This window comes from Triticum dicoccoides, chromosome 4A (genome assembly GCF_002162155.2).
Source record: "Triticum dicoccoides isolate Atlit2015 ecotype Zavitan chromosome 4A, WEW_v2.0, whole genome shotgun sequence".
NCBI classification, from domain to species: domain Eukaryota; kingdom Viridiplantae; phylum Streptophyta; class Magnoliopsida; order Poales; family Poaceae; genus Triticum; species Triticum dicoccoides.
In genome coordinates, this window is record NC_041386.1 from 362152416 (window position 1) to 362164442 (window position 12027).

Here is a 12027-nt window from a genome sequence, read left to right on the forward strand (position 1 = left end):
ACAAATTACCATTGTATTTGGTGTGTTGGGGACACAAGAGACTTTTTATTATTTGGTTGCAGGGTTGTTTGAGAGAGACCATCTTCATCCTATTCCAACCGCGGATTGATAAACCTTAGATCATCCACTTGAGGGAAAATTGCTACTGTCCTACAAAACTCTGCGCTTGGAGGCCCAACACATGTCTACAAGAATAAAGTTGCGTAGTAGACATCAAGATCTTATCATGCGCCATCGCCGGGGAGGTTAGGTAAGCGGCACTCACATCCCGTCAACGAAGCTCTTTTCTGGCGCCGTTGTCGGGGAGGTGAGTGCTTGAAGGTATATATTTAGATCTTGCAATTGAATCTTTATTAAGCTTGGGAATGCTGATACGTCTCCAACGTATCTATAATTTATGAAGTATTCATGCCATGTTTACAACAATTTTATATGGTTTTGGTATGATTTGCATGGAACTAACCCGGGCTGACGCTGTTTTCAGCAGAACTACTGTGGTGTTGTTTTTTGTGCATAAATGAAAGTTCTCCAAATGAGCTGAAACTTTTTGACGATTTTTTTGGAAAAAAAGAGACCCCCGAAGCTTCGTGGGAGGGCCAGAAGATCCACGAGGAGGGCACAACCCACCAGGGCGCGCCTGGTGGGCCTGGCTTGCCCCGGTGGGTTGTGCTCACCTCGAGGCCCATCTTTGCGTGAAATCGATGCCAAAAAATCCTATAAATAGAGAAACCATCAGAAGTAAGCCTAGATTAGAAGTTCTGCCGCTGCAAGGCAATGTAGCCACCGAAAACTAATCTAGAACCCGTTCCGGCACCCTGCCGGAGGGGTGAATCATCTCCGGTGGTCATCTTCATCATCTCGGCGGCCACCACAATGTGGAGGAAGTAGTCCACCCTCAGGGCTGAGGGTTTGTACCATTAGCTATGTGTTTAATCTCCCTCTCTCTCGTGTTCTTGAGATGTCACAATCTTGATGTATCACGGGCTTTGTTAATATAGTTGGATCATATGGTGTTTTCCCCTCTCTATCTTGTGATGAATTGAGTTTTCCCTTTGAGATTTCCATTTTATAGGATTGAATATTTTTATGGATTTGAGAGCACTTGATGTATGTCTTGCTATGAATCCCCGTGGTGACAATGGGGCATTATATTGATTCACTTGATATGTGTTTTGGCACTCAACTCCTGGATTCCGAGGTGACATTAGGGTAATCTATGCATATTGGTTGATGCACGTTCTCGTCTTTTGTTTCTCCGGTAGAAATCTTGGGGCACTCTTTGAGGTTCTTTGTGTTAGATTGAGTATTATGAATCTGAATTTTCTTTGGTGTTATTTTAGTACGAACTCTTGATAGATCGACCGGAAAGAATAACTTGGTGTTATTTTAGTATGAACTCTTGATAGATCGATCGGAAAGAATAACTTGGTGTTATTTGAGTACGAACTCTTGGATAGATCGATCGGAAAGAATAGCTACAAACGATTTCTTCTTATGTTCTCCGCTAGATAGGAACTTTGGAGTGATTCTTCATCGCACGCTGAGGGGTGGTTATATGATCCAATTATATTAGCATTGTTGAGAGATTGCACTATCGAAAGTACAGACCCTAGGCCTCATTTTCAAGCATTGCAATATTGTTTGTGCTCCGTTTTATCAATTGCTACCTTGTTGTTTTTTATTGTTCTTATTACAAAAAAATCAATATATACTATCCATATTACACTCGTATCACCATCTCTTCGTCGAACTAGTGCACCTATACAAATTACCATTGTATTTGGTGTGTTGGGGACACAAGAGACTTTTTATTATTTGGTTGCAGGGTTGTTTGGGAGAGACCATCTTCATCCTACGCCTCCCACGGATTGATAAACCTTAGATCATCCACTTGAGGGAAAATTGCTACTGTCCTACAATACTCTGCGCTTGGAGGCCCAACACGTGTCTACAATAATAAAGTTGTGTAGTGGACATCAAGTGCCCAGAGAAATTATGCTACTGCTGAAAAATAATTTTTTCCAGTTGTATTTGCATGTGATAAGTTTAGACCTTATATTGTTGATTCCAAAGTAACTGTTCACACTGACCATGCTGCTATTAAATATCTTATGGAAAATAAAGATGCTAAACCTAGACTTATTAGATGGGTTCTCTTACTACAAGAATTTGATTTGCATATTATTGATAGGAAGGGAGCTGAGAACCCCGTCGTAGACAACTTGTCTAGGTTAGAAAATGTTCTTGATGACCCACTACCTATTGATGACAACTTTCCTGGTGAACAATTAAATGTCATAAATGCTTCTCGTAATACTCTATGGTATGCCGATGATGCTAATTATATTGTTGCTAAATTTATACCACCTAGTTTCACATACGAGCAAAAGAAAAAGGTTTTCTATGATTCAAGACATTACTTTTGGGATGACCCACACCTTTATAAAGGAGTAGATGGTGTTATTAGACGTTGTGTACCTGAGCATGAATAGGAACATATCCTACGCAAGTGTCACTCCAAGTCTTACGGAGGACACCACGCTGGAGATAGAAATGCACATAAGGTATTGCAATCCGGTTTCTATTCGCCCACTCTCTTTAAGGATGCCCGTAAGTTTGTCTTATCTTGTGATGAATGCCAGAGAATTGGTAATATTAGTAGACGTCAGGAAATGCCAATGAACTATTCACTTGTTATTGAACCATTTGATGTTTGGGGCTTTGATTATATGGGACCTTTTCCTTCCTCTAACGGGTATACACATATTCTAGTTGTTGTTGATTACGTTACTAAGTGGGTAGAAGCTATTCCAACTAGTAGTGATGATCATAACACTTCTATTAAGATGCTTAAAGAAGTTGTTTTTCCGAGGTTTGGAGTCCCTAGATATTTAATGACTGATGGTGGTTCACATTTTATTCAAGGTGCTTTCCGTAAAATGCTTGCTAAGTATGATGTTAATCATAGAGTTGCATCTCCTTATCATCCTCAGTCTAGTGGTCAAGTAGAATTGAGCAATAGAGAGATTAAATTAATTTTGCAAAAGACTGTTAATAGATCTAGAAAGAATTGGTCTAAGAAACTTGATGATGCTTTGTGGGCTTATAGAACTGCTTATAAGAACCCCATGGGTATGTCTCCGTATAAAATGGTTTGTGGAAAAGCATGTCACTTACCTCTTGAACTAGAACATAAGGCATATTGGGCTATTAAAGAGCTCAGTTATGATTTCAAACTTGCCGGTGAGAGGAGGTTATTTGACATTAGCTCACTCGATGAATGGAGAACCCAAGTGTAACACCCCGGATGTAACTTGCCATATTTGTAACTCCGACTCTTTCCATTTTCGGCTTTAAGTTATGAGATTCCCTTCGTGGTTGACTACTGTTCCTTTGCTTGTGTTCTTGCCTTGGGTAGAGCCGGGAGACGAGTACATGAACGAGGAACCTGTTGAGTATGCTAATGAGGATCAAGCTTTTGACAACTCAGAGAACTTTGCAGGCAAGATGACCATACCCTCGAAATCACTTCTATCTTTGCTTGATAGTTGCTCGCTCTATTGCTTTGCCCCGCTACCTACCACTTGCTATATCATGCCTCCCATGTTGCCATGTCAAGCCTCTAACCCACCTTTCCTAGCAAATCGTTGTTTGGCTATGTTACCGCTTTGCTCAGTCCCTCTTATAGTGTTGCTAGTTGCAGGTCAAGATAAAGTTTGTTCCTTGTTGCAACATGGATATTATTGGGATATCATTATTATCTCTTATTTACTTTAATGCATCTATATACTTGGTAAAGGGTGGAAGGATCGGCCTTATGCCTGGTGTTTTGTTCCACTCTTGCCGCCCTAGTTTCCGTCATACCGGTGTTATGTTCCTTGATTTTGTGTTCCTTAAGCGGTTGTGTGTTATGGGAACCCCTTGACAGTTCGCCTTGAATAAAACTCCTCCAGCAAGGCCGAACCTTGGTTTTACCATTTGCCACCTAAGCCTTTTCCCTTGGGTTCCGCGGACTCAAGGGTCATCTTTATTTTAAACCCCCGGGCCAGTGCTCCTCTGAGTGTTGGTCCAAACTAGAGCCCCTTGCAGCGCCACCTCGGGGAAACTTGAGGGTTGGTTTTAGTTGTACGGATTGCTTATCCGGTGTGCCCTGAGAACGAGATATGTGCAGCTCCTATCGGGATTTGTCGGCACAGTCGGGTGGTCTTGCTAGTCTTGTTTTACCATTGTCGAAATGTCTTGTAACCGGGATTCCGAGACTGATCGGGTCTTCCCGGGAGAAGGAATATCCTTCATTGACCGTGAGAGCTTGTGATGGTCTAAGTTGGGACACCCCTGAAGGGTTTTGAACTTTTGAAAGCCATGCCCATGGTTATGGGTAGATGAGAATTTGTTAATATCCGGTTGTAGAGAAGTTGACACTTAACTTAATTAAAATGAATCAACCGCGTGTGTAGCCGTGATGGTCTCTTTTTGGCGGAGTCCGGGAAGAGAACACGGTCTCATGTTATGCTTGAACGTAAGTAGCCTAAAGATCACTTCTTGATTAATTATAGCTTCCCGACCGTGCGTTGCTTCTCTTCTCGCTCTCTTTTGCGTATGTTAGCCACCATAAATGGTAGTGATTGCTGCAGCTCCACCTCAATACCCTTTCCTACCCTTAAGCTTAAATAGTCTTGATCTTGCGGGTGTGAGATTGCTGAGTCCTTGTGACTCATGGATACTTCCAAACAGTTGCAGGTGCCAAGGATACCAGCGCAGGTGATGCTACCGAACTCAAGTGGGAATTTGACGAAGACTTGGGTCGCTATTATGTTTCCTTTCCTGATGATCAGTAGTGGAGCCCAGTTGGGACGATCGGGGATCTAGCATTTGGGGTTGTCTTTCTTTATTTTGGTTCCGTAATCGGACCTTTGATTGTACTTTGGATGATGTATGGAATATTTATGTATTGTGTGAAGTGGCGATTGTAAGCCGACTCTTTATCCCTTTCTTATTCAGTACATGGGATGTGTAAAGAATACCCCTCTTGCGACAGACCTACCATGCGGTTATGGCTCTAAGTCGTGCCCCGACACGTGGGAGATATAGCTGCATTGTGGGTGTTACAAGTTGGTAATCAAAGCCATCCCCGACTTAGGAGCCCCCTGCTTAATCGAATCGCTGAGAACAAAATGTTTTGAGTCTTTGGATTATATATATCGGAAAGTAGGATTCTTTTTACTCCTCAGTCCCTTCGTCGCTCTGGTGAGGCCTCCTAACGTAGAAGTTTTGACTCTTCTCTCCTTAAATTTCACGAAAAAAAATTAGGATCGCGCGGGTATCTTGGAATTGTTCTGATAGTCTTGTGATGAGAACATTGTTCTTGGTGCCTCCTGACATTTAGGGGTTGTGGCAGTGTCCCGGGGAGTTGAGCTCCAAGGTGTTGTCGTCACAATTTTATCATTGCAGTTCTGGAATACCTGAGTTCGCCGACATCGAAAATCTCTTTTATGTAGTTGTTGGTGAGATAACCTCGATGCCACCCAGTACTGGGGCGGGAGTTCGGGAGTATTGCCATAACTCGTATAACGGATGCTTTTCGAAGATTGAGGTAAATGATTTCTGAAGGTTTCTTGGTTATGTGTTGAAGGATGGATACATCTGGATGTAGGATTTGCTAGTTTTGGGTGAGATATTATGCTTCCCCTGTATCCCCAACACTTGATTGCATAACCAGAAAGTTTCAGGAGTTTTATAGGTGGGAATTCAAGTAGCTCTAGTATTTCTTCCCGCAGATATTTGGTTTGTGATTGGGTAGTCCTTACCACTTATTTGTTCATATTCGTACCTTGTTGCTTTATTCATCTACCTTTACCTAAGTGGCTTCTCAACTTTATGGACGTGTGATGATTTACTTTGGGAATTCATTCACTCATCCTTGTTCGAATGTTAAGACTTTATGTTGCAATTTTGATCCATTGATTCAGCTTGAATATCTATCTTTCAAGATTCTAACAGATGTTAACCTCTTCAGGATGGCTCCTCCAACGCGTCAGAATCCGAACCGCAATGATGGGGAACAGTCGACCCCTCTGCGACCACCTCCACCTCCGGAGGCATGGCAAGCTGTCATGGCAGCCACCAACACCAACACTCAGATGCTTTTGCAACTCTTGCAAGAGTGCAACCAATGTCAAGGCAACCAAGGAAATCAAGGCCAAGGCAACAATCAGCCTCAGTTTGCTACCCTCAACCAATTCCTCGCAAAACAGCCAAAGTCCTTCAGTAACTGTGTCGAGGCCATAGACGCCGATGATTGGCTCGTGGACATTTGCAAACATTTTGAATGTAGCAATGTCAGACCTGAGGACCTTGTCAAGTTTGCTTCGTTTCAACTCAAGGATCAAGCTGCTGAGTGGTATCAACAATACATAGATTCCAGAGGAGGTCGTGTGATTACCTGGAATGATTTCCACCAAGACTTCAAAGCTCATCACATTCCACAAAGTGTTGCTGAGAGCAAGCGTGAGGAGTTCCGCAATCTCAAGCAAGGCAGCATGTCCGTGTATCAATACAATATCCAGTTTTAGAAACTTGCTTGCTTCGCTAAACAAGACATCCCTGATGAAAAGAGTATGATATATCAATTTAGAGGTGGTCTCATAGAAGATCTACAATTAGCTCTCGTGCTTCTTGAGCCGACTAAGTTTAATGAATTCTACAACATGGCACTAAAGCAAGAAGCTGCTCAGCTCAAGTGTGAGGCATCCAAGAAGAGAGTCAGGGGTGCAGTTCAATCTTCTTCTTCATCACAAGTGGTAGCTAAGCAACAGAAGTTCTGGTTGCCTCCTCCTCCTCCATTTCGTCAGCCTTATCAGCAGAAGAGCAAAGGTGGCAATGGATCTTCCCACCCACCCAACCCAGGATATCAGAACAATGCTCAGTCTCAAACTCCAAGGTCAAGTGCTCCTTATCACCGTCCGCTCTCAAAGGTTACTTGCAACAAGTGTTAGCAGAAAGGGCACTATGCAAACAAATGCTTCAACCAAAGGCGCCTCCACCTCCTCCTCCTGTGAGATCTTCATGCAATGAAGTGGTCAAGCATAATCCCAAGCATGCTAAGGTCAACATGATGAACGCAGCTCAGGCGGAGGATTCTTCAGAAGTGATCATGGGTAACCTTCCTGTTAATGATATTCCTGCAAAAGTCTTATTTGATACTGGTGCATCGCATTCTTTCATTTCAAGACCCTTTGTGGCTATGCATGATTTGGTTACTCAAGTATTGCCGAGACCTTTGGCTATTGTTTCTCCGGCTCGACAAATGACTTCTCGAGTATTCGTTCGGGATTCCGTTATCAAGATGGGAAACTATGAATTTCTGTCTTCTCCAATTGTTCTTGGTGACTCCGATATTGATCTAATTCTCGGCATGGACTAGCTTTCTAAGCACAACGCTCAGCTTGATTGTGCTGCCAGGCAGATTCAATTGACACACTCTTCTGAGGATGTGATCATCTATGCCGCTCGGGATGATACCATTCGACTGTTTTCTCTCAATGAGAAGGGCGAGTTGAATGCCATCTCTCAGATTACAGTCGTTTGTGAATATCAAGACGTCTTTCCAGAAGAGCTTCCAGGAATGCCTCCTCATCGGCCAGTTGAATTCATTATCGATCTTGAGCCTGGCACGGAACCTGTTTGCAAACGTCCTTACAAGCTTGGTCCAGAGGAGTTGAAGAAACAACTCGATGAACAAGAGCGCATGGGTCTGATCAGACCGAGTTCATCTCCATGGGGTTGTGGTGTTCTTTTTGTCAAGAAGAAGGATGGAATGGAACGACTCTACGTCGACTACCGTCCATTGAACAAGAAGACAATAAAGAACAAGTATCCTCTTCCCAGCATCAATGAGCTATTCGAGCAACTTAAGGGTGCCAAAGTATTCTCCAAGCTTGACCTCCGTATGGGTTATCATCAGATTCGCATTCGTGAACAAGATATCCCCAAGACAACATTCAGAACAAGCTATGGTTCTTATGAATATACTGTCATGTCTTTCGGCCTTGTCAATGCTCCTCCAACGTTCTCTCGCATGATGAACTTCATCTTCAACCCTTACACAAATGATTTCATCATAGTGTATCTCGATGATATTTTGGTCCTTTCCAAGAGTAAGGAGGAACATGCCAAGCATTTGAGATTGGTTCTTGACAAACTCAGAGAGCATCAATTATATGTGAAGTTTTCCGAGTGTGAGTTCTGGCTTGGTGAAGTTCTCTACCTGGGTCATATCATCTCCGCCAAGGGCATCGCTGTTAATCCTGAGAAGGTGTCTGCACTTGTGAATTGGGAACCGCCTCAGAATGTCAAGCAGCTCCGCAGTTTTCTTGGGCTTGCAAGTTATTGTCGAAGATTCGTTGAGAATTTCTCTAAGATTGCAAAGCCTCTTTCCAACCTCCTCCAGAAGCATGTCAAGTATGTATGGATGCTTGAATGTGACGTTGCTTTCAATACCCTGAAAGAGAAGTTAGTCACAGCTCCTGTCTTGACTCCTCCTGATGAATCCAAGCCATTTGAAGTTTTCTGTGATGCCTCCCTGCAAGGTCTCGGTGTTGTGTTAATGCAAGAGAAGAAAGTTGTGGCCTATACCTCTCGTCAGTTGAAGCCCAACAAAAGGAACTACCCCACTCATGACCTTGAGTTGGTGGCAGTTGTCCATGCATTATTAATGTGGAGACATCTCTTGTTGGGAAGGAAACTGGACATCTTCATATATCATAAGAGCCTCAAGTATATCTTCACTCAACCCAACCTCAACCTCAGGCAGACTCGTTGGGTCGAAATGATTCAATAATACAATCCGAGTATCGAATATACTCTAGGCAAGGCTTATGCCATTGCAGATGCTTTGAGCAGGAAGGCTTACTGCAACAGCTTAATTCTCAAGCCCTTCCAACTGGACCTTTGTGAAGCTTTCCGCAAACTGAATCTCCAAGTTGTTCCTCAAGGCTTTCTTGCCAACCTCCAAGTCTCTCCTACTTTGGAAGATCAAATTCGTGAGGCACAACTCCTGGATTCCATGGTGAAGAAGGTGAAAAATGGGATTGCCAAGAGCCAACCCAAATACAAGTGCTATCGCATTGATGACAAAGACACCCTATTCTTTGAGGATCGGATTGTGGTTCCTAAAGGTGATCTAAGGAAAGTCATTATGAATGAGGCTCACAATTCCCTTCTATCCATTCATCCTGGAAGTACGAAGATGTACCATGACCTCAAGCAGTCATATTGGTAGACTCGAATGAAGCGAGAAATTGCTCAATTCGTGAATGAATGTGATATCTATAGAAGGGTGAAAGCAGAACACCAACGACCAGCTGGTCTCCTCCAACCTCTTGCTATTCCAGAATGGAAGTTTGACCATCTTGAAATGGACTTCGTGACTGGATTTCCCAAGTCCAAGAGTGGAAATGATGCTATCTTCGTTGTCATCGACAAGCTTACTAAAGTGGCTCATTTCCTTCCAATCAAAGAATCTATCACAGCAGCTCAGCTGGCAGAGCTATACACCTCCAGGATTGCCTCTTTGCACGGCATTCCGCAATTGGTTTCTTCAGATCGTGGAAGCATTTTCACCTCCAAGTTCTGGGACTCCTTCCAGAAGGCCATGAGCACCAACATTCGCTTCAGCACAGCTTTCCATCCTCAAACTAGTGGCCAAGTCAAGCGAGTCAACCAAATCCTTGAAGATATTCTCAGGGCTTGTGTCATTTCCTTCGGTATGAAGTGGGAAGATTGTCTTCCATATGCGGAGTTCTCCTACAACAACAGTTTCCAAGCGAGTTCGGGCAAGGCCCCATTCGAAATTCTCTATGGCAGAAAGTGTCGTACTCCTCTCAATTGGTTAGAGACTGGTGAATGCCAACTTCTTGGCAATGACTTAATCATAGAAGCTGAAGAAATGTGCAAAGTCATCCATGAAAATCTCAAAGTCGCGCAATCGCGCCAAAAGAGTTACAATGATAGCAAGCACCGTGACTTGGCTTTCAAGATCGGAGACCATGTCTACCTCTGCGTCTCTCCAATGAAAGGCACTCGTCGCTTCGGTATCAAAGGGAAGCTTGCCCCTAGATACGTGGGTCCTTTCAAGATCATTGGCAAAAGAGGCAACCTCGCCTATGAACTTGAGCTTCCGTCCAACTTCGCAAACATGCACGATGTGTTTCACGTGTCACAGCTTCGCAAGTGCTTCAAGACTCCGGAGTGCACCATCAACTTCGAAGAGATTGATCTCCAAGAAGATTTGTCTTACCATGAGCATCCCATTGCTATTCTTGAAGAAACTGAGCGCAAGACTCGCAACAAGTCAATCAAATTCCTGAAAGTGAAGTGGTCACACCATTCCGACCGAGAAGCCACCTGGGAACACGAGGACCACCTCCGTTCCGATTATCCAGAGTTCTTTCAGTCCTAGATCTCGGGACGAGATCCTCTCATAGTGGTGGAGTGTTGTAACACCCCGGATGTAACTTGCCATATTTGTAACTCCGACTCTTGCCATTTTTGGCTTTAAGTTATGAGATTCCCTTCGTGGTTGATTGTTGTTCCTTTGCTTGTGTTCTTGCCTTGGGTAGAGCCGGGAGATGAGTACGTGAACGAGGAACCTATTGAGTACGCTAACGAGGATCAAGCTTTTGACAACTCAGAGAACTTTGCAGTCAAGATGATCATACCCTCGAACTCACTTCTATCTTTGCTTGTTAGTTGCTCGCTCGATTGCTTTGCCGCGCTACCTACCACTTGCTATATCATGCCTCCCATGTTGCCATGTCAAGCCTCTAACCCACCTTTCCTAGCAAACCGTTGTTTGGCTATGTTACTGCTTTGCTCAGCCCCTCTTATAGCGTTGCTAGTTGCAGGTGAAGATGAAGTTTGTTCCTTGTTGGATCATGGATATTGTTGGGATATCATTATTATCTCTTATTTACTTTAATGCATCTACATACTTGGTAAAGGGTGGAAGGCTCGGCCTTATGCCTGGTGTTTTGTTCCACTCTTGCCGCCCTAGTTTCCATCATACCAGTGTTATGTTCCTTGATTTTGTGTTCCTTACGCGGTTGGGTGTTATGGGAACCCCTTGACTGTTCGCCTTGAATAAAACTCCTCCAGCAAGGCCCAACCTTGGTTTTACCATTTTCCACCTAAGCCTTTTTCCCTTGGGTTCCGTGGACTCAAGGGTCATCTTTATTTTAAACCCTCGGGCCAGTCCTCCTCTGAGTGTTGGTCCAAACTAGAGCCCCTTGCAGTGCCACCTCGGGGAAACTTGAGGGTTGGTTTTAGTTGTACGGATTGCTTATCCGGTGTGCCCTGAGAACGAGATATGTGCAGCTCCTATCGGGATTTGTCGGCACAGTCGGGTGGTCTTGCTGGTCTTGTTTTACCATTGTCGGAATGTCTTGTAACCGGGATTCCGAGACTGATCGGGTCTTCCCGGGAGAAGGAATATCCTTCATTGACCGTGAGAGCTTGTGATGGGCTAAGTTGGGACACCCCTATAGGGTTTTGAACTTTCAAAAGCCATGCCCATGGTTATGGGCAGATGGGAATTTGTTAATATCCGGTTGTAGAGAAGTTGACACTTAACTTAATTAAAATGAATCAACCGCGTGTGTAGCCGTGATGGTCTCTTTTTGGCGGAGTCCGGGAAGAGAACACGGTCTCATGTTATGCTTGAACGTAAGTAGCCTCAAGATCACTTCTTGATTAATTATAGCTTCCCGACCGTGCGTTGCTTCTCTTCTCGCTCTCTTTTGCGTATGTTAGCCACCATATATGGTAGTGATTGCTGCAGCTCCACCTCAATACCCTCTCCTACCCTTAAGCTTAAATAGTCTTGATCTTGCGGGTGTGAGATTGCTGAGTCCTTGTAACTCACGGATACTTCCAAACAGTTGCAGGTGCCGAGGATACCAGCGCAAGTGATGCTACCGAACTAGAGTGGGAATTTGACGAAGACTTGGGTCGCTATTATGTTTCCTTTCC